Below are 6516 nucleotides of genomic sequence, written 5' to 3' on the forward strand. Positions count from 1 at the left end.
CACAGTTACTGGAGGGTTCAGTCCATATTCCGCTGGCTCCAAGGCAAACGTCAGCAGTTCATGTGGCAGAAAACAATGAAGAGCAGAAGAGGAGCAGCAGCTGCATCGTCCATCAAGCCTCTCTCTTCCTCCTGCGCTGACTGCGAAGACCAGCACTCCATGGCGAAGATCAGCGCTCCTCCAAAGTGGCGCGGCTGCCAAGATCAAGCTCCTCTGAAGACTTGGACTTCTCCACAGAAGCAGAGCAGGGTGGCAGGAAGTCGGCAGGGTGGCAGGAAACCTTTCTCAATTCCTAGGCCCTTCCCACCTGCAGGGCGAGGCCCCCACGCTGTCGGAGCTGATTCAGCCAAGTTGACACAATGTATCAACTAACACACCCACCTTATGCCCACTCCATGACTTTGTATCCACCTCATGATTTTGCTCTATAAAACTTCCTTTGAAAAATGGGCACGTGGGAAATCCACTTTTCATGTCTCTCCCTGTCTCTCTTAGGCAGGAGGTGTCTTTTCCTCAACAAATATTTTCTACTCTTAACCTTCTTTGTTCCTCAGAATTCATTCTTCAGTTTTGGGGAACATCACCTCAGCATTTCATACATCTATTTTGGGGAGTTTCAATAATTCCTTGATATTATTTGGAGATCCTGTATCATTCCTATAACAGCTATACTATTACTATTGCAAGATAGCAAACTATTATACTCTTATTCCTGCATTTCACAAATGAGGAAACAGGTGAAGAGTGGGTAAGAATCTTGGTTGAAGTTGCACAGGTAACAGTGAAGCAAGGACCTGAACATAGATGATCTAGTTCAAAACTCCATGTTCAGGCTGAGGATTTAGCTCAGCAGCTGAAGCGCCTGCCCGGCAAGTGCAAGATCCTGAGTTTGATTTCCAGTACAAAACAAACAAACAGAAAGTGTTCAAAATCACTATTAAGACTAAGAGCTTCTGCTTTTCCAATAAACATAAAAAAAGATGCTAGAAAGATAAAATTATAACATCATCAGGTATGTCTCCCAGTCAAGGTCAAATTATTGTCATATGGAGTAATCATTTAGTAGTTTGAGCAAAAAAGCACCATTACAATTACTAAATCCATAAACAAATGCTTTCTGGTTTTTGTGCTAAATTGATTAAGCTTTCCAATCCCTTTCCTCTTATTTTCTAAAGTAGAGGGGTATTTTACTTAATTATGGACCAAGCTCTTTGTGATTTCTGTTGAATAAAATTTGGGAGATTTTGTTTACTTCCTTCACTTGTACGCAGCATTTTCTCAGATGTAAAAATTGTCTCCAGGTATTTCAGTTCTCTTCTAATCTTACAACAGAATTTCCTCTAAGTCTTATGCTTAAGTCTCTTAAATATAGAATACCATGTGTCATGTTTGTAATAATCTCAGCATTTAGGCCCTTTACCTCATTTTTGAAAGATAGTAAGCATAAACAATACACTAAGGAAAAATCTTATTATAAAATTAATAAAATATTATGGTTTTCTGAGATGTTAAGACAATCTGTCCAGTGGCTTAAAAGATGTTTATTTCCCCAGATATTGATAGTGGATAGAAAAGAGGTTAGCTGTCAAGGATATAACTCAATGGCATAAGTGCCTGCTTAGCAAGGGCAAGGTCCTGAGTTTGATTCCCAGTACCAAAAAAAAGGTTAGTTTTTTAAAAAATTTATTTATTTATTTGTGTGTGTGTGTGTGTGTGTGTGTGTGTGTGTGTGTGTGTGGCCAGCTCAGCCCACCAGGGGACAGGGCTGGCTGGCATGTGGTGCTGGGGGATTGAACCATGGTCCCTGTGCTTTGCTAAGCTTGTTCTAAGTAGGTGCTTTAGACCACTGAGCCATCTCACCAGCCCCCAAAAAGGTTAGTTTTTGAAATGTAAAATATACATATAAAATCATTATCAGTGGAATAGCAACCACAAATAAAAATCTGATTTAAAAGTTTTATCAATTTATCTTAACCTACTATGTGTTCATAATATCAGATATCATTAATTTTATTATTTTTTCCCAGTGCATTAAGGGAAATTCTTCTACAGGTCTTTGAAAAGGTTTATTTTTATTTATTTATTTTTGACTGAACCAGGGATTGAACTCAGGTCATTGCACTTGCCAGGCAAGCACTTATTCAACTGAGCTATCTCCCCTGCCCCTTCTACTGATCTTTGGAGGATATCAAGATTTAAATGAGCATAAAATCATTATTATTAATTTACTTTTTACAGTACAGACTTTTCTTGTTTTATGACTGAGTTCCATTTCTGAGGCAAGGTTCTTAAATGGGTTGCTAAATGAGGAATTGTAGATATTAAGTACATTACAATATTTAAAATAAAGAAATAGTCAAAGGAAACTCCAACTTGATGACTTTGCTTTTATTTGAATAACTCTAAATTGCCTGAGTGTGATAAAAAAAAAAAAAAAGGGAAGAGGAAAGGCTCACCTTTTCTTCAGAGGAATTTCTGTCTTTACCCTCACCATGGATGTTGTCTCTTCACCTCCAACATAAACCCTTCACCCTTCTGATACAGACCTAAGTGAGGCACTAGAGTGAACAGCAAACCTTCAGCTGGATCCTTTGGCTCACAGATATCCCTTTTGCACTTCTCACCCCTGACTTGGGGGAGGCCTTGTAAGCCAGTCTTATAAATTTTTATATATTTGTAATTTTATTTCTATTTTTTTTAATTTTGGTGGAACTGGGAATTGAACTCAGGCCCTTGTGCTTGCCAGACAAGCACTTATTCCATTGAGCCATTTCCCCAGCCCTATATATTTGTATATCCTGCTTTAAATCTGTTTCTCTACTAGGCACTGACTGATACAATATGGATGAATTGCTTAGAAGGTGCTTATTCCAATAAACTAGAGTACTAGGAAGAAACTATTATCCTCCTTAGGATTTTCCAGAATTTTATTCATTTCTTGAAGTTGATAGTTTCATAAAAGTAGTCATAATTTGAGAAAAACATTTACCTTTGCAAAGAAATAAGCATGTTCCATCTCTTCTACAGCCTCAAATTTGCCATTTGGTCTGTGAGTAACCTTGGACCAAAGAGGTAACCCACAGCAGTTAGTCCAGAAGCAAAAATCTCTTGGGCTAGAAACAGCCCTTACTGGAAGCCAGAAGGACCAATGGAAATTTTTGATTAAAATTTAAATGTCTATTTCCCTTGCAGTTTGTTTTTTGTTCATGAACTGTCTACCTAATCCTGTGTCTTCAGGATTTCTACAGATTTATCCTGCAGTAGATTTAGTGTTTCCAATTTAATATTTAAATCTTTGATCCATTTTGACTTTAGTGTATAGGTCTAATTTTAGTCTTTGGCATATGGAAAGTCAGTTTTTCCAGCATCATTTATTAAAGAGGCTATGTTTCTTCCAGTGAACATGTTTTTCCCCTTTGTCAAAGATGATGTGAGGGCTGGAGGTATAGCTCAGCAGCATAAGTGCCTGCTTGGAAAGCATGTGGCTCTGAGTTCAATCCCTGGTACCACACACACAGAAAAAAAATAAAGTGGTAGAGTGTATAATTGTGTTTGCATCTTCTAACTTGTTCTACTGGACCTCAGGTCTTTCTTTATGCTGTATCATGCTGGTTTTGTCACAGTAGCTTTGTAGTATAATTTCAAGTCAGGGATTGTGATGCTTCCTGCCTTTCTTTTGTTGCCCAGGATTGCTTTTGCTTTTCTGGATCTCTTCTGGTTCCAGATGAATTTTAGAAATGTTTTCTCTAGATTGACGAGAATCTTATCTTTCTTAAAAGTTTTTGCACATCAAAAGAAATCACCAGCACAGTAAAATGAAAACCCATGAATTTAGAAAGAAAAAATTAATCAAGTGTCCCTCAGTCAAAGAACTTCTATCTAGAACAGGTGAAGAATGTAAAAAATCAGGCCCCCAGAATTGAAAGACTGAATCAAAAAATTGACATCTGAGATGAATATACACTTCTCAGATGAAGAAATACAAATGGCAATGAATATATGAAAAATGTTCTTCATTGGTGATTTGAGGAATGCAAACTGAAAAACACTAAAATTCCATCTCTCCTCAAAAAGCACGGCTATCATCAAGAAGTCAACCAATAACAAGTGCTGGAGGGGCTGTGGGGAAAAGGAACCCCTCTTCACTGATGGTGGGAGTGAAGACTGGTATAACCACTGTGGAAATCAGTGAAGAGAGTCCTCAAAAAGCCAGGGTTGGAGATCCTATTCAACCCAGCTATTCCCCTGCTAGGCATTTTTCCAAAAGAACTGAAAATATACCACAGCAATAAATGTGCACTCATGTTTATAGCAGTGTAATTTGTTGTAGCTAAACCTTGGAAACAACCTAAATGCCCATCAAATGAAGAATGAATAAAAATGTGTTACTTTTATGCAATGGAATATCACTCAGCTATAAAAAAGATACACTTGAGGCTTTTATAGGTAAGTGAATACAACTAGAGATCATACTCATAAGTCAAATAAATCATACCCACAAGTTTAAACATTGCATTGTCTCACTAATATAAGAACCTGAAAGAGTAAATAAAATCTGAAAGTACAATAAAAAAAATAAAGGTGTATGAGGCAGGAGGATTGTCATGAGTTCAAGTTCACTCTGTCTGTAAAAACAAAGACAAATTTGAAGGGGAAGGGATCCCAAGACCTAGAGACGACCACTACCTCACTCCAAGCCTGTTCTGCATTTTATTCCTACAGGGTTGCCCAACCCTACAGGAAATAAATAGCAAATCTCATGGCCTTCTTCACATAGCCTAGGCTGGCACTGAACTCATGGCAAACTTCCTGCCTCAGCCTCCTGAATGCTGGGATTATAGTCGTGGACCACCAGGCCTGGCTTATTTCTTAATTAGTACATACGTGCAGCATATAATGATTATAGAGGGGGATGCAACATGTGCATATCACATCTATCGATCATTTTTATTTTAAAAAGGAAAAAGCCAAAAACAAATAACAAGAACAAAGACAAAAATAAAGCAACATAGAACAAGAAAAATGATACACAATTTCAAAACAAGAACAAAAACTTAACAATGGTTGTTATATTACATATTGTTATCATTAAATTTGTTGCCCAGATCATCAGATATAGGCATTCAGGACTGATCAAGCAATTAAACATTAACTTTTTCCTATCAGTCTTTTTTTTAAATCACTTTTTCTTTACCCTCCATTTCTGGGTCCCCTTTCCTTTTGCAAAACAACTATCCCCTTATTTTGTTTGTTTGTTTGTTTGTTTCTTTCTTTCTTTCTTTCTTTTTTTTTTTTTTTTTGCTCCGAATGCCTTTAAGGCAGGTTTGGCTGGCTTGAGTTGTGGGCATCGAACCACAGCAACCTGAGCCTGACTGCTTTGTTGAAGCAGCCACTTAAAGAACTGAGTTAAGGGGCAGGCCCCCACCTTATTTTGTTTCTTGATCCACTCTGACAGTCTGTTTCTTCTGATTTGTGAATTAAGGCTATTACATGGTTATTACTGATCTGTATCAGCTTATCTTTGTCATGTTATTTTCCTGTTTTTGGTTCCCTACTTCTCCCCTCTGTGTAATCAATTGACCTGCTTTGTGTTTTTTTCCCATCATTCTTCTTGGAATAGTGGTCAGTTTTACCTCTTTCTAGATTTGCAGTATCATTTGCATTGTTGGTTTGGTGGTCATGAAATTTTTCAGTTGTTCTTTGTCATGGCAGTATCTTATTTCTGTGTTAATTTTGAAAGGTACTTTTTCAGGGTACATCAACCTGAGTTCAAAATTGTTTTCTTTCAGGTCTTGAAATACTATACACCAGACTTTTTTTGACTTGTGGGTTTATGTTGAGATGTCTGCCATGATTTTGATGGGCTTTCCTTTACTGAGGCATACAGAAAGTTTTAATGACATTAAATATTGTTATAATTCTATTGTTTAGAAATAATTTTTGTGTATGTTTTCTCTCTTCCATTTACATGTATATGAAAATAGCTCTATACATTCAAATAATAATTTGGCATTTCACTACATGCACTTTTTTACTACGTAGATTTTTATATCCTCCCCCGTTTATTTTTATAACATAAATTATATATATACATACATACATACAAAGAGAATATGAATATCATTCTATACATTTATAATATGGAAAAGCATTAAATTTTTAGCTACATTTTAAAAAAAATTTTTCATTGTGTAAATGTATAAATAACAAAAACAAAAATAGACAGCACTGAACCTTATGTACCCTTCTCCCTAGCTATTTTAAAAATGAACTACTATCTATTCTGGACTTACTTATACTGTAATAGCTTTCACCTCTTTCCAAAATTTCCTGGTGCTGTGCATTTATTTTTTTTTCTTTTTCTTTTTTTGTATTTTTAGGGAAGGCTCTATAGCATGTTCAGGGTCTCACTATTAGATAGAACTAGTACTGATCTGCCTGTTTACAGCCTCCCAAGAGCTGGGATTACAGGTGCTCAGTATGAATTTTTGATATTCTAATATCACTAAATATTCA

The sequence above is a fragment of the Octodon degus genome, unplaced genomic scaffold (genome assembly GCF_000260255.1).
Source record: "Octodon degus isolate 3935 unplaced genomic scaffold, OctDeg1.0 scaffold00034, whole genome shotgun sequence".
NCBI lineage: Eukaryota > Metazoa > Chordata > Mammalia > Rodentia > Octodontidae > Octodon > Octodon degus.